A 22,235-nucleotide genomic window follows, 5' to 3' on the forward strand; every position below is an offset into this window, starting at 1 on the left:
AACTACTAGTATAAATATGTATATATATACATATATATGTAGTATTGTAGAGTGTTAAGACGGTATTTACTGGTGTGAGCTGTGAAGGAGAGCTTTCTTCCTTCCTCTTTTTATTCTTTCTCTGTCATACTGGTGTTTAAATGTCGTAGATTACTCCACACTGTGATATATACATATATGTACTGGTATTATATCCATCGTCGTCGTGGAATAAGGAAGGTGGGGAAGAAAGGACAACCTTCCGCCATCCGACACTTCCTAAAGCCGCTTGTAGAGTGGCGCGACGATTGGACGTTTGGATGATTCTCAGTTCAGTCGCTCGTCAACCTCAACAAGTGACGGTTCTCTTTTCGTACCGTCCGCAATTTTAAATTTAAACTCCACTATTCAGTGTAAAAATAATTACGAGCTATTTTAAATAATAATAATTATTAAAAAAACATTATGATTGACAGTTACAATAATTTAAAAATTACTGAGACTAAAGTGATACCACGAGGATATTTAAATTAGTGATTTTATTATAATTAAATATTAATAATTAAGTGTCAAAGAGTTTTTGTCTTTTTAATTAAACAAAAACTTATATCTCAGCATATTTGTGATATATAATTTTTAAATTTATTATTTTTTACTTGTGTTTTTATCATTACACTGATTATGATTACAACGTGATGATAATATTTGAATTTGAATAATTAGTTGATGGATTAATTATTTTAAATTAAAAGAGAGATAAATAATTGAGTAGAACGTTTTGGTCAAGTGTGCTTCCGCGAGTTATCAATCTTATATATTATTATTCCTCAAGGAATAACGTGTTGTTTTTTATTCGTCGTCCAGATTGACCAATGAACAGTGGTAAAGTGCACGGTCTATCGCAACGGCGAGACAGCGGCCAGTGACACTCATTCTCGGATTTTATTCACACCAGTTGAGAATCAAGGTAATTTTCATTTTTTTTAAACTTATTTATTAATTTATCCTCGAGTTTTACGTCACCCTAAAATTACTCTCTAATTAACAATTTTCAAATATTTAAATATTCAAACATTTTTTCAAAAAGTCAATTACAAAAAAAAACTGAATGTAGCGACAATTTGAAATTTTTAAAATTTTTGAATAAACAAATAAAATAAAAATTCAAAAATTCGTATTTAAATTTAAAAATAATTACGCGCGTTTTTTAAATTTCATTATTTTAATTTTTACAAATTGTCTCATCTGGTAAACTCACAAAAAAAAAAGTAAAAATATACACATGTGGGAAATTTGAAAAATTATAAGTGCAATTTTTTGTTTTTATTTATCGTTTTTTAAACGAAATTCAAAATTAAATGTCGGCTAACTTCCGTATCATGTTTTAAAAATTGGCAGACAGTTCAAAATTTTTGGATTTTTTTGGAGCAATTAAATTTGAATAAAAAAAAAAACTAAAAATATGCACATGTAGGAAATTTGAAAAATTATAACTGCAATTTTTTTTCTTTTATTTGTCGTTTTTTAAACGAAATTCAAAATTAAATGTCAGCTAACTTCCGTATCATGTTTTAAAAATTGGCAGACAATTAAAAATTTTTGGAGTTTTTTGGAGCAATTAAATTTGAATAAAAAAAAAAACTAAAAATATGCACATGTAGAAAATTTAAAATACTACAATATTTTTCAAAATATTTTTTTTTTTATAATTTGGCTAATTTCAGTATCATTTTAAAAATATAATATTTATATTTTTAGTAATAGAATAAAAACAATAGTATTTGAATTAAAAGAAAATATGTCACGAGGATTTAACTCATTAAAGTCAGATGTTACATATAATTTATTATATGTACAGCTGTGACTTTCTGTTTCTATATTTTACCCTTTAAGTTTATGTGTGGACACGAAACACGTTCATGAATCGTGTATGATAAGCAAGTTTATTGTATGATATATATATGTACATATATACATTTAAATTGTATAGATCTCAGTATATCACATCTGATCATTGAGATTGTGGTGCAGTCGTACGAATCATCAATCTTTTTATAATCGATTGTCAGGAAATAAAAACCGTGACGTAAGCTATTAAGCTGAAACGGAAATGCTTACAGTCATTGTTCTCCATAACTTATAGTTATTATATTATTTCTTATATATATTTTATCTTACAACATCAATTAAATAATATTATTAATAATTTAATGAAATTTTAATTTATAATAATAGTTTTTTTCGGCGGTAAATTTTACTGTTAAATAATAAATAAATTAATTAATTAATTAAATATGAAAACCCGTATAAAAATTTTTTTATACTTAAACTATTTTTTTAATAGATATTAATTATTACAGTCCACGAGGTATTTAAACTTTGACAGTGATGTCATAAAAATTTTTTATTAAATATTAAATTTTTTTTAATTTTTATTTACTTTGTTTTTTTTTTTTTTTTTTTTTTTTTTCAATTAAAAATTAATAAAAATTTCTATTATTTCTATTTTATTTAAAAATATGGCGGGCTAGACTGAAGTTGATAAATTTTTAAATCTCTGTATAATAAATAAGAAAGACGGAATATATAAATCAATATAAATTTAAAATTTAATATACAGACGTGACACTTAAATTTTAAATGGTATAAATTTAAAGCATTTGCTATCGATCGTTATTACTTTCAAAATATAATCCGTGAATGTCTAGAGTTTTGTTTCATTAAATTTTTAAATAATTAAATTCCTCAAAGAAATAAACCAATTTTTGGTCATACTTTTATCTCAAAGTTTAAATTCAAATTAAAACCGAATAATTTAATAGCATTAGATTTTTAAAAAAATATAAAAATAAAATTTCTTTGTTGACTTGAGCTGCCATCTCTCGGGGCTGTATTACAAAAGACATTTCGCATTTTTTTTCCTGTATAATAAGTTGCAATGCCGGAAGAACTCGACAATCCAAACAACAAGTCTCGCATATAGTTATTTTTAGATATACAATTATTACTCATCTTCCTTATCTATTGTCTTATCTCTCCTTCCGTTTACAATCGTAATGGATAAACTTTTCAAGCTGCGATTTAACTTAAATTATTAATTTTAAAAAATACACATCACTATTTATTTTTTTTTAATTAAACGGCAATCCAATCCTTTACACTATTAGTTTTATTAATTATTAGGTAATATTTAATCTGCTACTCTGTGCCAACATCTTCAGACCAACTGTTAAATTATTACATTATTTTTAAATTTTTAAATGATTTTAAAAATTATTTATATTTTATAGTTTACTTACAGACATGTGGTGTAGAAAGAGAAAAAAATTTTAGTAAGTTTGTACCTTATACATTATTTTGAAATTTTTGTTTACTTTTGAATTTTGAATTTTTTTTAACAACAGTTTTAATTTTTATTTATTTACTAGCTAATTCCGCTCGCTTCGCGGGCAGTAAAAATGTATTACTAATATAAATTACATATATATATATATAAAAAAATTTTTTATCAAAAATATTGTCTGCATAACAATACAATTTGTCAACATTAAAATTACTATCAGACATTTAAAATAAATTTTTTTGTACTTTCAAACAGGAATTTAATTTGATGATGATTATTATTATTAGTATTTTTAGTACTTTTTAAAATATTAATTAGAAAATAAAATAAAGTTCCCGGGTCAAAAATTAAACTTGATGAAGACTTTTTTTACCAAGTCGAAATTTGGAGCCGTTTTTCACAAGACAAACTCGACTTTTTTTTACGGAGGTATGAAATATTATTAAGTTTTCGCCTTGGTTTAGACTTAACTGGCTTACTTAGTCACGATTTAAGACGAAAAAGTTGAAATCAAGTCGAAATTGACTTGGCTTAGGCTTATTCGACTTAAATTATAAGGCGAAAAAGTCAAAACTAAGGTGAAATAATTTTTATATATTAAGGCAAAAGTAAGATGAATGTCTATCGTGCTCGAAGTAAAGACAAATAAGTTTAAACTAAGATCAAAAAATACGAATAAGTTGAAATAAGTTGTAACTAAGATGAAAAAAGTTCAAAAAGTTGATAAAAATTTAATTTAAGTCGAAAAAGTCGAGATCTTATCGAAAAATCGTTGGCAAATCGATAACTTCAAAAGAAAATGAGGTGAAGCGAGCCTGAATCAAGTTTTATTTTTGACCCGGGATATCATGTCAAAAAAAATGGCAGATTCATGTATTTTATTTGAAAAAAAAAAAGAACAATTGATCCTTCTTTGAAATACGCAGAATTTTGTGGTGTAACTTTCATGTCAAAATATTCAGTAATTTTTCCGCGATGCGCGTTCAAAAAAAGACCTATCATTTTTTAGATACAGAATTGCAGAACTATCATTTTATTTATTTATTGCGAACTGTATCTTTGATTGTTTTATCTCTGTAAATTTGTGTCTAACTATTGATATTTACACTACCGCTCAAAACTATTTTGCCACCTGCATTGTTCATTATATAACAAACAATACTTTTATTAACTCGCATTCACTCCGATTCAGAATTTCGATATTCGAAACTCCTCTTAGAAATGAATTTTACTCCGAACCGTAGTTTCAATTTTGAAATAACTCCGATTTAATCTGCGTTCACTCCGTAAATTTTTATGATACTGAAATTAGCAGACGTCTAATAATTTTTTGATTTTATTTAAGACGGTAAATTATAGAAAAATAATAATTTGAAAAAATTGCACCTGTAGATTTTGAAATTTTTTCCAAGTCCATATTTTTATTTTTTTGTAATCGATTTGTTGAAAAAAAAATCCGAAAATTTTTAATTATCTGCTGACTTCAGGATCATAAATATTTTACAGTAACAAAATATTGTTACAAATATTCACTTTTAAAATCCCAAATTTATTTATAGAGTTGCAATATATTTTTTCAATACATCTGACATAAGTCCAGGATAAAAGTATAACAGCAGGCACAGCTTGAATTTTTTTTTTTTGCCATTTAACTCTCATCCTTCTGTCGTTTTACTGCAACAAACACCACACTCGTCTACATCTCGTTTTATCGATCGTACTTCTCCCTTTTATTTGATAGCTCTACAAAATAGGTACCTTCTGTGAAACAAAAATAAATTTATCAATAGTAATGTCATTCTTCAAAACCAATTACTTATGATCCTAATAACAGAACGAAAATGTAAATTCAAAGATTTTATAAAAAATTAATTTCGAGTACCCGAGTTACATAAACTGTAGAAGCTTATATTTAAAAACATTAATTGGAGTATAAAAATAATAATAAATATATTGGTTATGAAACATATAGAGAGCATCATAACGACAGTCATGTTATCCAATAATAGCTTTACTAAAAGATTAAATAAACTCGATGCATAAAATAGCTGGTGGTACAATTCTGGTTGTTATTATCGATCTCATTGGAGTGTAGCAAGCGTTCATCGTGAATTTCCATTCGTCCACCCTCTCCTGGTGATGCCTTGTCAGGGGTTACTTATACCAACGAGATAATGTCGAAGAAGGGGGGGAGACTAGGGGTTGAAAGGGAAAAGGCGGATTGTATAGAGGGTTGAAGTGAAGTCAATGTAGTGTAGAGAAAGATAGAAGCGAATTAAAAAGAGATGAAAAAAGAAAAAGATAGAAAATGGGGTTGAAAAGGGCTTTTGAGACGTAACTCTGACTAGACTGCCGGAAGAACCCGGAACCCGGAAGCAAGGGCGATGAGGAAGCGACTCGGGTAAAAAGTACATTTCTCTACAAGTCTACAAGTATAATATACAGATGTATATAAAAGATACCGAAGATTCCTAGGATCTGAGAGTTGGATCGTGTTGGGGGAACGTTGCTCATTAAGATCAAGATAAAAGAACAAATGTCTTGTTGCTATGATCTATTACACGGAAAGAAAATTATGGGAAGTTTTGCTATGCATTATGGAAATGGTTCCCTTAATGGTATGGGAATAGTACCTATACTACTATAGGGATGGTTCCCATATATTATGGGAACCATTCCCATAATAGTATGAGAATAGTTCCCATACCATTATGGGAATGGTTCCCATAATGATATGGGAATGGTTCCCATAATGATGTGGGAATCGTTCCCATAATGATATGGGGATCGTTCCCATACCATTATGGGAATCGTTCTCATACATTATGGGAATTGTTCCCATAATGATATGGGGATCGTTCCCATACATTATGGGAATTGTTCCCATAATGATATGGGGATCGTTCCCATACCATTATGGGAATCGTTCCCATACATTATGGGAATTGTTCCCATAATATTATGGGAATCGTTCCCATAATGATATGGGGATCGTTCCCATACCATTATGGGAATCGTTCCCATACATTATGGGAATTGTTCCCATAATATTATGGGAACCATTCCCATATCATTATGGGAACTATCCCTATAATATCATAAAATTTTTTTTTTGCACAATAGTGTAGAAATTTCCCAAAATTTGAATTTTCTTGAATGTTTTGTGCTGACAAAAAATTCTTGTTAAAAATTTTAATGTTTTTTTGCCTAATACGATTTTTTTTTTCAATGTTTGAATTTTTGTTTTTATGTTTAATAATATTTCTGTGTATTGTAGAAGTGATTACCACACTTCTTTAAATTCATTTTTTCTTGATAATATGGGAACCATTCCCATAATTTATAGGAATGGTTCCTATAATAGTATGGGAACTATTCCCATAATATTATGGGAGTGATTCCCATAATGGTATACGAACCATTCTCATTGCATTATGGGAATCATTTCTATAATATTATGGGAATAGTTCCCATACTATTATGGGAATGGTTCCTATAATTTATGGGAATGATTCCCATAATATTATAGAAAGTATTCCTATAAATTATAGGAACCATTCCTATAATTATAGGAATCATTCCTATAGTGTTATGGGTATCATTCCCATCATTATAGAAACTATTCCTATAATTATGGGAAACATTCCTATAATTATAGGAACCGCTCCCATAATTTATGGTCGTAATTCCTATGATGGTATAGGAAAAAATTTCACAAAATTATGGGAACCGCTGCCATAATTTTCTTTCCGTGTACTTGTTTTTTTTATCATTTTTTAAGTCCAAATAAATATTAAGATTTTAAATATAAATTTTATTAGCATGTGTAGATTAAAATATATGTTTGTAAGGATACAATTATATATAAGGAGTAATAAATAATAAATGAGACGTTCTGTATCGTATAGTTTTATGGATTGATAATAAAATAATTAGTGAGATAACTAACGGTGTTTCATCCGGTATGAATATTAGTTCTCATCTACTTATATACATTTAATATTTCTATGTATATACAAATGTGTATAGTGTGTAGTGAGAGAGGTTAACATTGTGAGTACGTTGATGACTTAGCAAAGTTTGTTGTATAGAGGAGGAAAAGAGAGAAGATAACCGGTCCAGTATCCGGACCGGAAGTTTGGACCTTGGATCTGCGTCACGAATACGTTTCTTTTCTTGTCTTTTTATTTTGTTGGTTTTTAAAGGTGGTATAGATGTACATAAAGGCAAAGTGGTATTGAGAGACCAGAACGCCCAGTCGACTCTTGCCCAGTTCCTGGACCCTCATCTCTTACCCCTCCCCCATTCTCTTCTCTTTCTCCGCTCTCTTTTATTCTCTTCTCATCTCATTTCATCTTTTGAGTTTGAGAGTAGAGACGAAAACCTGAGCAAAAGGAGAATCTAACATCACATGGATGGATGGCATCCGGCCCCTCGTCGCTTTCTCGGAGAATGCACTTTGAGACGACCAGTCGGTGAATCGTGAAAGCGAGAAAAAAAATATTAACAAAATATATTTGGTAAAAAATAATATATATATGTTCTAATAATATATAGAATTCTTATTCGTTGCATCGAACTGTTTCTGTTTCTTGTATATAATTATTATTACAGTAAAGGCACCAATTATTGACACTATAAGATACAAGATTATAATTTCATTTTTTTTTACCCTATTAACGATTAATATTATGGAATTTTAATTTTAACATTGTCTTAATTAATCAAATTCATGCTGATAATAATCAGGGCTAGGATTTTTGGATTAATTTAAAAATAATTAATAATTAGTGGAAAATATTGGTCTTATTAAAAAAGTTTTTAAACAAAAGTTGTAGGAAATTGAATTTTCGAAAAAAAATGTCTCTTATAATTTTTTTTTAGGACTAATAAGAAAGCCGTAATTTCAAAATGTTTACAAGTTCCACATGCAGAATTTTTTTTGAATCTTTTTGGAACGAATTTTTTTTACACGGGTATTGACACTAAAAGAGACAAGATTATAATTTCATTTTTTTTACTCTATTAACGGTTACTCTTATGGAATTTTGATTTAAACATTGTCTTAATTAATCTTTTAATTAATCAAATTCATGCTCCTTGATAATAATTAGGGCTAGGATTTTTGAATTGATTTGAAAATAATTAATAATTAGTGAAAAATATTGGTCTTATGAAAAAAGTTTTCAAACAAAAGTTGTAGGAAATTTAATTTTCGAAAAAAAATGTCTCTTATAATTTTTTCTTAGTGCTAATATGAAAGCTGTAATTTCAAAATTAAGATTTTCATAATTAACAAAATTTTGAATCATTCATTATGAATCTTTATTTTCGAATTACGGTGAAAATATTGATCGTATAAGAAAATCATAAGAGACATTTTTTTAATAAAATTAAATTTCCTACAACTTTTGTTCGAAAAATTTTTTAATAAGACCGATATTTTCCCCGTTATATAAAAAATTTGAATTATTCATTTCAAAAATAAGGCAAAAATCTTGTCCCTAATAATAGTAAATTAGATTTACTAATTAATTTCAAGTAATGAAATGAATAACCAGAAGACACCAATTATTGACATGCTGCTGCTCCAATTATTGACACCCATGCGCATGCGTCATTAATCTGTAGAACTGAATGTAAGAAATAAAGTCTCAAAATAATTTCTAATTTATTAATTATTATTCAATTAATTGGACGTATTTTAATCACGAAACTATTCAAAATATTTTTTAACCAAACGAAAATGAAGTCAATTAATCACTTTTTTTATAACAATTCAATAGTAAATATATGACAGCGTGGGTTCGCGGGAATTGTTGTTAAGATTTGTAACAGACTTATGTTTAAAAAAAAACATTACGTTGCTGTCTACTAACCTGTCAATATGAGATACAACTTCAATATTGCGTACTAATTATTGACACCCACTATTTTAAAACCAAAAATCATAAAATTTACTGTAAATATATCATATTGTTAATTTTTCATATTTTACTTCTTTATAAGAAGAAAAGTTGATGTGATTAGATGAAAAATAATTAAAAATCATCGTTTCAAAAGACTGCTTTTCTAACCGGAATAGTTAAGAAAATTTTCGCTCACAAGCTATTTTGATAGACACGAATAAATTAAATTTTTTTTATTAATAAATATTTGGTATTTTTCATTAAAAATAATTTTTTTCAATTTTTTAATTATAAAGATCGTTTATAAATATATATGATTATTATTAATATAGTAGGTAATTAAATATGTCTTAAAATAAGTCAGGGTGTCAATAATTGGTGCGTTTACTTCATTATTACTTATTCACACTTAAAAATTACATCGAAACTTTAATTTGTTTTCAATTTCCTCATATTAAAAATCCATAAATTACATTAATGTTAATAAATTTAATTTTAACTTGCGTCAATAAATTTAACAGCATTTTAATTAAAATAAATGATTAAATTTAAAAAAATTACACGTATAATTAAATACAGAAAACGATAAAAAGTAATTATTTTATTTTATTATTCTGTAGTGATGTAGTCTTCTTGGTATTTTGCTTCCTCATCTCTTGTCCGGTCAGATCTACGTTTAGATTCTATTATTGTACTTCACTTCCGTCTGGCATATTTATACAACCGGTACCAGACAGCAATTTACACCTATATACCATACTATCCTTTCTCAATCCGCTTAAAGTCTCAAGAGAATAACCAAAATAGCATAATATTTATCTATTTCGAGAATAGAAAATTTATTTACTTATTGATCCTTAAATATTTTTTTACCGATTCTCTATTAATATCCTGTAGAACTATTTAAATTTTTTGCTGCACTTAAAAAAACGATAATTCAAATGTTGAAGCGGATAAGCCAACATCTTCTCCAACAATTTTTTTTATTAGATATTTAATATTTTAGTCACGTTAGTAAAACTTGGGCGAGAGACCAACGCATCGTTAAGTTCGTTGTTGAATCCAGCATAGCGTTACATATGTATATATATATATATATACATATGATAGAAACATCTGGACAATTATAAAAATCATTTAATTTAAAATTAAAAAAATAATCTAATATTAAAAAAAATAGTCATGAATAGTCGCTTTGTTATCTCGATAAGATAAATTTAAAATTTTTTCTCACGCTCAGTCACATTTATACAATAAATTCTTCATTTCTTGTTTTGAAAAAAAAGATGAAAAAAAATTCTCAGCCTACCCGATGAAGCCATTGTATGTGTACTCTTATGTCGAACCTCTTTCTAGTAGCAACCACCCACTAGACTCAATGCACAGATGAGCAAGTTTTTGAGATGTCGGTTAGAGCAGGTAGTGAACCCCAGGTAAATGCAGGTAGACTTCCTTTCATCCTATAAATAGTTGTTGGGATATTTTTAAAATTAATATTAATTTTTTTAAATATTTTCCTCTTAAATATATAATACATTTTTCCTCGTCTCGTTTCCTTTTAATTTATGACTGGTGTTTATTTATACGCGCGCTAATCTACTGATCTGTTAACGACCCGACGAACCTTAACGATCAATAATTATTTACTTACCTTCCTAATTAGTCTTAATGTATATAGAACAAGATGTTATAAATATTAAATAATATTAGACAACTAAAGAGGGAAGCTGGTCTGAGATGTAAAAAAGAATATTTTTGTGATTTTTTTTTTCAGAGTATTTTCTTAATTAAAATTCTCAAAATTTGTGACATTATTAAGCAACATTTCAAAAATATTCTGTGAAATTTTCATAAAAAAATAGTGAAAAATCAACCAGTAGTAGTGGGGAGAGACGAGTCACTTAAAAAAAAAGTCTCCATGTCGTAGGCAGGATAACTCATGACCGCCTCACCTGAAATCAAAAAACCAAAAAAATTTCTTCAGTACATAAGTTTATCTTGGATTTGAACAAGGGAATAAACAAAATATTCATTTTTGAATTTTTGGTAAAGGCGCAATCAAAAAACTCTGATTTTTACCAAAAATTGCTCCTTTTGTTTAATTAAAAAATAAGTAATAATTGAAAAAAAAAAATTCTTCGTGACAAAAAAATTTGTGACATTATTAAGTATCATTTCAAAAATATTCTGTGAAATTTTCAAAAAAAAATAGTGATAAATGAGACAGTGGTAGTGGGGAGAGACGAGTCACTTCCAAAAAAAAAGTCTCCATGCCGTAGGCAAGATAACTCATGACTGCTTCATCCGAAGTCAAAAAACCAAAAAGATTTCTTTAGCACATAAGTTTATCTCGGATTGGAACGGAGGATTTTTTTTTTTTTTTCAATAACTACTTATTTTGTAATTAAACAAAAGGAAGAATTTTTGGCATAAATCAGAGTTTTTTGATTGCACCTTTACCAAAAATTCAAAAATGAATATTTTGTTTATTCCTTCATTCAAATTCAAGATAAACTTATGTACTAAAGAAATCTTTTTGTTTTTTTGATTTCTGATGAGGCAATCATGAGTTATCCTGCCTACGGCATGGAGACTTTTTTTTAGGTGACTCGTCTCTCCCCACTACCACTGGTACATTTTTCAATATTTTTTTATGAAAATTTCATAGAATATTCTTGAAATGATGCTTAATAGTGTCACAAATTTTGAGAATAATAATAACGAAAATACTCTGAAAAAAAAAATCACAAAAATATTATTTTTTACATCTCAGACCAACTTCCCCCCTTAAATTATTTTATTTAGCTGATTTTCTTTTAGTAATTTGTAAAGAAAAATATTTCTGATATCAATTTATATTTTCGTGCTGATATTTTGATTATCAGTTTATTGATAAATTTGATTTAATCTATTGCTCATCTCCATTTCATATCTAAATAATTATGTATTTATATATTTATATGATAATTGCATTAAATGAAAAATAAATTATAAATTATTATTGATACCGAAGTAATCTTTATCTCACTTAAATAATTCAAAATATTTTTATCATACAAATTATTTGACAAATTAAAAAAAAAATTTCCATTCATTTTCCTTTTTTTAATCTATTTTTTTTTATTGTTATTTTCATTTTATTCTTGCACTCTCAGTGAAATCTTTAATGCGCAAAGAAAGGAAAGAGGAATACAATTATGAAGGTGAGCCTCCACAACCGTGAAGTCACTTCCCGGAAACTCTAATCCAGTTCGTCATTGGTCCGAAGGAAGCACACTGTCGTAGACCACCACTTGGATGGTGTTTCCGGTTTTTTAAAATTTTCCTTGAAGAAAAGTTTTTTTTATTCATTAAGTTATCAAATAATTAAAAAAATTTTTTGAATAATTAACATCTACACAGAAAAAAAATTTCTTCATGCAGAAAATTTTTACTTGCATCCAGAAATTTTTCGTACTATAAATTGAAAACAATAATTTCTTGGAGCGAGAACAAATTTTCTTAGAGCAACAAAAAATTTTTGAAACCAAGAAATTTTTTTTCGTCTTCAGAAAATTTTTGTTTTCAATTTATAATTAAAAAACTTTTTTGGGAGTAAAAATTTTTTGCATCAAGAAATCCTTTTTTTGAGTACAGAAAAAAAATGTATCTTGAGTTAAAAAAATATTTTTTTGACAGACGTTTTCGGCAACCAAGTCAAGATTTTCTTGACCCAAGAAAATTCTTCTTGATCAGAGAAAATTTCTACTTCATCCAAGAAAATTGAACTTTTCAAAATAATTTATCTTGAGTCGAGAAAATATTTTTTTGACAGACGTTTTCGGTAACCAAGTCAAGATTTTCTTGACCCAAGAAAACTTGTCTTGATTAAAGAAAATTCTTCTTGATCAGAGAAAATTTCTACTTCATCCAAGAAAATTGAACTTTTCAAAATAATTTATCTTGAGTCGAGAAAATATTTTTTTGACAGACGTTTTCGGTAACCAAGTCGTTTTTCTTGACCCAAGAAGTCTTGATTAAAGAAAATTTTTCTTAATCAGAGAAAATTTCTACTCCATCCAAAGATTTGAACTTTTCAAAAAAATTTCTTGAATCAAGAATATTTACTTTCTTGTACTTTCTGATTTTTTTTCTATGTATTATGAGGTTACTAAAGTATATGTCTTATATAGTAAGACAGCTTTTAATAATAAAGAAGAAGAAAAATGATAACGAAATAGAGAAGAGACTCGGTGTGAAAACGAAATACTTGTCAGTTGTTGTCTAGAGTCTCTTGCATACCAGTGATTATCATCATTAACAGGTCTTGCACGTATAGTAATCGGCAGTATTGCGTAAGAATTAACTAAGCGCAAGAGACTTGAGCCGGCGCGGCTGCCGCAGTCGAATCGATGAATCGTTATGTAATCGCGCCTTACGAAACAGGAAATTAAAAAAAAAAAAACACTAAGAAAAAGGAAGAAGTTTTAAAAAAGTGAGAAACTGGAAATAAGAAAGTCGGAACGATTCCATCATATTACATCACGTAGTCTTTTACTAAGTCGTAACTTATTACTTGATATAGCTCTGTATTATATACCTGGATAATAAATCACGTCTTTTCAAATATCAAACTGATCTTTTTAAAGAAAAAAGTGATACATTTATATTAACAATAGAAATATATAGTGTTTTATTGTTTGAAAATAATAAAAAAAAAAAAATTTTATATTATTGTTAAAATTATATTTTATTAGATTATATATATGTATATATATATATGATTGATGTAAACAGGATAGAGAATGTCTTGGATCTTTAGGTTCTTCGGAAGTTCTGACAATGGTTGGAATATAGGTTGAGTAGAGCGTGAAGTAAAAGGCGGGGCATAAAAGTGAGATGACACGACAATACGTATATTATATTATATTACATTATATATTTTATTATGAAAAAATATAGCCACCGAAAATTCCTACGTCAACTATAATCTTCAATACTTGTCCGTAAACTTTTTTTTTTTATATGATTGTTACTCATCAATAAAAAGTTTCTGTTCCGAACTAGAAATTTATATTTTTTAATTTTTAAATTAATTTCAATTATCTTGTTATTGTCATTTTAATGGTTCAAGTACTCAGATACTTTTATTGTATATCAATTTTAATTTTTTTTAATCCTGAAATTAGCAGACAAAAATTTTCGGATTTTTTTTTCCACAAATTAATTAAAAAAAAAAAAAAAAACTAAAAAAATTCACATGTAGAAAATTTAAAAAACTATAGGTGCAATTTTTCCAAATATTTTTTTTTTATATTCCATCGTTTTTAAAAAAATTCAAAAATTATTAGACGTCAGTTAACTTTAGAATCATTAGTTAGCAGGCAATTAAAATTTTTCGGATTTTTTTTTTTGACAAATTAATTACAAAAAAAAAAAAACTAAATAAATGCACATGTAGAAAATTTAAAAAACTATAAGTGTAATTTTTTCAAATTTTTTTTTTTTATTAAGTTATTGTTTAAAAAAAAATTCAAAAATTATTAGACGTCAATTAACTTCAGTAATGAAAAAAAATTTTTTTTTATTTAAAGTAAATTAAACTAATAAATAAATTTAAAAAAAAATTACCGTATAGATGTCTGGTAAAAAAAAAAAAAAATAGTAAAAAATGATTAGACATATTTTTTTGTATGGTGTTCTAAGAATCAGATATCAAGTGTAGGTATTAACGTTCAGTTAGTCAAAGGAAAACGTTAGTGCCGTTAAAGAACACTTGGCTTAGGGAACATAACGGATCTATCAAGTGAGGAAAAAATAAGGAATTTGTTGAGATGAGACTAAAGCCATAGAAGGGACTGAAGAATCTATGGTACAATACTGCGTGTGTGTTGTGTTTTTACACGCCGAGGGTGAAATTAAGAAGACTTTTGAGTCGGAGGGCAAAAGAGGGTTCGAAGGCAAAGCATGTGAATCGTTAGGAGGTGGAGCAACCCGACTCTTGGACGGATAGATGGATGGTTGGATGGACATAAGACGGGGGAGAAAGGAAGGCATCCTCTTCAGGCAGGTTTTAAGATCTGGACCGCTTGCTGAAGAGGTCCGTTCCCATGACGAGAAGCTGGTGCTGAGTGACGAGGGTGAACTGGGCTTTTTATCGACTTCCGGTTGATGTTACTCGCTTGCACGTGCACCAACGGCCTCGCTGCTCTCTTTGTGGGGGCCTCAGTGATTCTCAGTCATCCCTATACATTAAACCCAGTGTAACAGGTTGCTTACATTACTCTACTGAGTATTTTTCTTTAGCTTTTATTTTTATTATGTTTATAATAAAAATACTGCCAGATAATTTATTAGTAAAAATCACTGAAAGGTTGATGCTGAGGACATTTGGTACATATCTAAAATTTTTCCCAGGCACATTGTACTCGATAGCATGTATACTAAGTGCCATTTTTACTGACAACATACACAGAAAAAAATATTTCGCGGCAAAAGAAAAATTTTGAATTATAAATTAGATGAGTGTGAATGTAGCAGACATCAGACAACTTTATAATTTTAGATAAATAGAGTAAATTTCAAAATTTTCTACATGCGCATTTTTTAAAAATTTTATTTTATTAATTTTTTACCATGTTTATTTATAATTTTAAATTTGTCTGATGTCTGCTACATGACAAAAATTTTCTTAGTAGAAAAATTTTTTGGCACAAGAATTTTTTGTCACCGCAAAAAATTTTTTGGAGCAAGAAATTATTTTTTCTGTGTAAAAATTTATGACAATAAAGTTAGCAGACATTTAATAGTTTTTAATTTATTTTAACAAAAAAATAAATATTTAAAAAAATATTTTGAAAAATTGCACGTATAGTTTATGAAATTTCCGACATGTGCATTTTTTTAGAAATATTTTTTTTTCATTATTTATCTGTTAAAAAAAATTTGTTTTAATTTCAAATGTCTGCTAACTTTACTATCATAAAAATTTAGTTGACTAGATGTTCTCACAGTACAAAATTTTATGGGTAATTTTTTTAAGAAGCTCTGCGTATATCAATATATATATCACATTATATTATATTAAATTGAATGATTTATCTATTACGCCAATTAAAATATAATTTGAAAAATTGAGGTATTGATAAAATTATTTAATTTTAATTGATTGTTTTTTTTACGTACGTATTTATCTACCAAGTAAATAGTGTAATTAAAAATATATAAAGTAAATTGGAGTAAATTCACTACCTAAAAAAATTTTAATAACTTTTTTTTCCTAATTTATTGATTTAATAAAAAAATAATTGAAATAATCAACTGTAGATGATTACAAAATTTTTTACTTCATATATAATGAATATGAAACTTTTTTTTTTAATTATTATTAACATCTCGTATGAAAAAACAATATATGGTAAAAATATATAAAATCATATATGTTTGCAACAAAAAAATATATGATATATTATATTGTATATAATAAAAAATCATATAGAGATTTTGGCCGATTAAATATAAAATTATATACAGTAGTAAATATATGTATTCATATATGTTTTTTATATTAAGCTATATATACATTTACATTTACCTTATAATATATTGTATTGATATATTTCCTTTTATATTCAAAAAATATAAAATTTTTATATGAAATAAAATATATATTAGCATATAAATTATATTATATGTAGCACCATATATTTTTCGTTGTTATATTTAAGCATATATTTTATTCGGTGTATGTATGTGTATGTGGGTATATATATTCGCATCAAATTACCTAATTTTGAAAATTTTAACTGCAATTTAAAGAGTATATTAAAATTTAGATCTAATTTTATTGGAGTTGGTCATACGAATAAGAAACTTTTCTTTTCCATACACAATATAAATATATATTTTTATGTATGATAAAAATATAGTTTTCGTATATGACAAGAATATATATTTTCATATATGATAAAAATATATTTTTTGTTTATGATTGACATATATATTTTATATATGCTAAACATATACGGACTCGTATATGATGAATATTATATTTTTTAATATAAAAAAAAATATATCAGAAAATATAGTTAAATTGGCCACATATATTTTCTGATATTTATCATATATTTTATTTTCATACGGGTATGAACTTTTTCACAGCAAATAAATTTTTTGTAGTAACAATAAATTATCAAGTAAAAAAATATTTTATTGATGATCATCAATCATTTAATCGAGAATAATTTTTTTAAAAAAAGATTTGTTTTGCAGCTTACTAGTGTGACGTTAAAAATAATTACTGACATGTAAATCTGTTCTCGGAAATAATAATTTTCTTTTATACATATCATGAATTGATAAAAAATTTGTTGATTGAGTAAAGAACAAAATGTACATATGAGTAACTAAATAATAAAACAGATATATAATCAATAAATTAATAAACTTCCGGTTGTAATAACAGTCACGTACGTTAAAGAAACACAAGTTATATCTGTGTACACACTTTACATTCCGGCTTAATGTGTAACACATTTTAAATAATTTTCTTTGTAGTGAAAATATTGTTTTAAAAATTTTATAAAAGTATATATATATATATACATATATCGCATCACTGTCTACCAAGTTTTACGAAAACACTTGGGGCAGGCGATAAGATATCATTAAATTATAAACTATATGAAGTTTAAACGAAATTAAAATTTTATCGTACGTCCTCGTACTTGAAAGTTGTAATTTATAAAATATCAACGAACATATATGTATTAACTTATATCATTTAAACGCAATAAAAAATATATATATTTCTCAGTAGTTTGTATTACAAGAATTATTATTACACGACACACGACTGATAACTTTAAATCGAAGATGTTCTCTGAATACGACATATGTAATTTTCCCTGTGCGTCATACATTTTCGTAGGAATAAGCAAATGTTGGTATGTGTGTCCGCAAATTCTTGGTTCCTTGTGTGCGACCCTGTATCGGTCGGCGACCCCGAACATCATCATACTGGCGCCTCTCGACTTCTATAAGGCTTTTTCTTACAGACTATCAAGTGTAAACTTTCGAAGTGAAAAAAAAATATATATATATTCATATATATATATAAGTTCCCTTTCATTTTAATTAACTATTTCTCTTTTTATTTTCATCAAAATTTTCCTTTATATAAATACTTTTGCATTACAGTAAAGTTAGCAGACATTTGAAATTAAAATAAATTTTTTTGACAGATAAATAATGAAAAAAAAATATTTTTAAAAAAATGCACATGTAGAGAACTTGATAAACTATACGTGCAATTTTTCAAAATATTTTTTTAAATATTTATTGTTTTGTTAAAAAAAATCAAATCATTGTTAAATATCATGATCCTGAAGTTAGCAGACAATTTAAAATTTTCAGATTTTTTTTTTCAACAAATAAATTACAAAAAAAAAAACTAAAAATATGCACATGTAGAAAATTTTAAAAACTACAGGGGCAATTTTTTCAAAATTTTTTTTTTTATAATTTACTGTCTTAAATAAAATCCAAAAATTATTAGACGTCGGTTAATTTCAGTATCATGATCCTGAAGTTAGCAGACAATTAAAAATTTTTAAATTTTGTTTTCGATGATTTAATTTAAAAAAGAAAAAAAATTAAAAATATGCACATGTAGAAAATTAAAAAAAATACAGGTGCAATTTTTTCAAAATTTTTTTTTTTTATAATTTACTGTCTTAAATAAAATCCAAAAATTATTAGACGTCGGTTAACTTCAGTATCATTAAATATCTGCTAACTTTATTGTCATTACTTTTGCTAATCATTTAATACTTAAAAATTTATTAACCCATGATATGTTTTTATAAATTGAAAGATTAAAAAAAAATTAATTAAAAAACTAGTTGAGTCTAGTTATAGTCTAATTACATATTAGACTAGTGTATTGTTTACGTGATGCATAACCAGCAACCAATGATTATGCTTACGCGGGTAATAACGCGCATGCGTAACTACCGTAGAACACATGTGTGTAAATATATATATAAATATGAGTATGGAGTATGAAACATGTGTGTTAGTATGGGTTTTAATATGGGTATGGGTATGAGACTCTTTTGAAAGCTCTTGTTCCCTGTTGTCTTGTGTCATGTTTGTCTCCCTATGCATCACACGTTTGCGTCGACGATGTCGCGTACCATCTCGTCATGTCTCATTGCTTATGTTAGTCTACTCAACACATAACACATGACGATTTTACCCGAGTATTAATCGGAAGTTGCCGAGTAACTCTGCCCTCGTATGTAATAATAATTTTATTTTATCATATCACTATTATTACACACGGGTAATTTACGAGCATAACAATTTTGACTTTAAACTCTAGTTATAACTAGAATTGGACATAAAACACTAATTGCCATGATAATACTAAATTCCTGTTGACCTCAACGTACCTAAAACTTACTGATAAGATAAACTTTTTGTCTATTAACTAACAATTAAAATTAAACGTAGTAAAATTACGGGTGCAATTATTATTTTACTTTTAATTTGTTAAGGAAAAAATTTAGTGGATCTATAATATTGTTAACTATAAGTTTATTAGAGATAATGATTTCGTTATACTGAAAAGTAAAAGGTTATATCATCACCTGTTTAAATATTTCTTAATCTAACACGATAACGCCACCGTGAGAAGTAATTTTCTCTTTTAATGCGACCAAGTGCGGTGGCTGGTACAGAGAAAACCAGAAATATAAATAAGAGACGAACCCGGGCCATTCTAATCCACTGGTCCACTGGATGCCAGATTTATTTCCGCTTTCCTGATCTGTGATTTGGTAATTTCTTTAAAACGTTTGTAAAATTTTCAGATTTAAAAGATTTTTATTGATAACAGTTAAAATATATATATATATATACATTTATATGTAGTGTGTGTACGCACAGAAAAAAATAAATTCTTGACTGAAGGTAAATATTCTTGATTCAAGAAAATATTTTGGAAGACAAACGTTCTCAGGAACCAAGTCAAGATTTTTTGAGCCGAGAAAGTTCGTCTTGATCAAAGAAAATTTTTACTTTATTCAAGAAAATTGAAGTTTTCAAAAAAATTCTTGATTCAAAATAAATATTCTTGACTAAAAAAAATATTTTAAAAACAAACGTTCTCAGGAACCAAGTCAAGATTTTTTGAGCCGAGAAAATTCGTCTTGGTCAAAGAAAATTTTTACTTTATTCAAGAAAATTGAAGTTTTCAAAAAAAATTCTTGATTTAAGGTAAATATTCTTGATTCAAAAAAATATTTTTAAAGACAAACGTTCTCAGGAATCAAGTCAAGATTTTCTTGAGCCGAGAAAATTCGTCTTGGTTAAAGAAAATTTCTACTTTATTCAAGAAAATTGAAGTTTTCAAAAAAAATTTCTTGATTCAAGATACATATTCTTGACTCAAAAAAATATTTTGGAAGACAAACTTTCTTAGGAACCAAGTCAAGATTTTTTTGAGCCGAAAAAATTCCTCTTGGTCAAAAAAGATTTCTACTTTATTCAAGAAAATTGAAGTTTTAAAAAAAATTCTTGATTTCAGGTAAATATTTTTAACTCAAGAAAATATTTTGGAAGACAAAAGTTCTCAGGAACCAAGTCATGATTTTCTTGAACCAAGAAAATTCATCCTGATCAAAAAAATTCTTAAATCAAGAATATTTACTTTTAGTCAAATTTTTTTTTCAGTGTAAAAGATTCCTCTGAACAAGAAAAATTTTCTTGGCTCAAGAAAATCTTGACTTAGTTCCCGAAAATATTAACTCAAGATAACTTTTTTCTGTGTAAAAAATATTTAAATATTTCTTCCAAAATGTGCACTTGTGAAAAACGTGGTACAGTAGTGCCATCTAAGTAAACTTTTTTGAAATTGAATTTTTTATGACCCAGACGAACCCGGAAGGGTGCAACGCATATGTATATATGAGGAAAAAAAAGATTAAATATCGCGGAATTATTGCGACAAAGAATAAATGCTCAATTGACATGACGGAGAATATGAGCAACGGATTACTTAGTTTTATATCCGCATGTTGTGATAAATCTCTTGACTTGAATCTCAAGTTGTCAAAGCGTCAAGGACCTTCCGGGTTCGACTTGCGTCAACTTCTCTTCCTCTACTTTACAACCAAACAAAATAAAAACTCCACGCGCTTATTTTTATTATTATCATTATTATATACAGTATATATGTAATATATCTTCATCCGATATCATACATTATTTCTACTCATTATTATCAACACCTCTTACGGATGCCAACACGTGGCGCCAGTATTTGAACATGAAATCGGTAGTTTTGCTACAGCATAACTTCCTTATATTTATTACCCACAATAATTAAATAAATTAATAATTAACTTGAAATAAGACACAATAGCAGACAATAATAACTTTTGAAATGAAATATGTTTAGACATGATTTAAGTAGTGGAGTAAAGGTTTTAATAAAACGAGGAAGAGACAATAAATAACATAACGTAATGATAATTTAAAAAAAAAAAAAATGATTATTATTTTTCGCGGCGACAATTGCACAAGTGACATTATTAAAGCCATTTAAGCCGTGTAGATCCCCTTAGGCATAAATGAAGAAGACAGGGACAGAGTGAGAGAATAAAAAAGAAAAGGAGTAGGAAGAGAAGAGGTCACTACTCTACCCAGGAGCGTAACTTCTTACGAGATCGTGCTCTCTGTAGCAAAGAGTAGAGACAAGACAGCAGTAACAGCAGCAGCAAAAGCGGGCCCGGTATCGCGGAATCGGTTCCAGTGGTTCTCAATAAACTTTTAAACTTGTATACTTATTAGCTTCCGGATTGCGCCATTCTTACGCGTTCTCGCGAGAAAGCGAGACCTATAACCGATTGCCGTTGGTTGCCCGATATGCATTATGTAAAGCTATCGCGTTGCTGTATGAATAAAGCATGTTACGAACTTCTGACATGAACTGAGTAAAGTTAACAGAATTTAAAGCCGCG

General features: G+C 27.3%; 1 protein-coding gene across 2 annotated transcripts in view; it reads left to right on the forward strand.

Annotated features, from left to right (window-relative positions):
• Nucleotides 1-364: 364 nt before the first annotated feature.
• LOC130675603 (ets DNA-binding protein pokkuri) overlaps nucleotides 365-22,235 on the forward strand; it is a 34,969-nt gene continuing 13,098 nt past the window's right edge. For both annotated transcript variants that reach the window (XM_057481381.1, XM_057481382.1), the window contains exon 1: nucleotides 365-946. The gene's annotated coding sequence lies outside the window, so the exon portion shown is untranslated. The remainder of the gene's footprint in view (nucleotides 947-22,235) is intronic.

Source organism: Microplitis mediator, chromosome 10 (genome assembly GCF_029852145.1).
Source record: "Microplitis mediator isolate UGA2020A chromosome 10, iyMicMedi2.1, whole genome shotgun sequence".
NCBI lineage: Eukaryota > Metazoa > Arthropoda > Insecta > Hymenoptera > Braconidae > Microplitis > Microplitis mediator.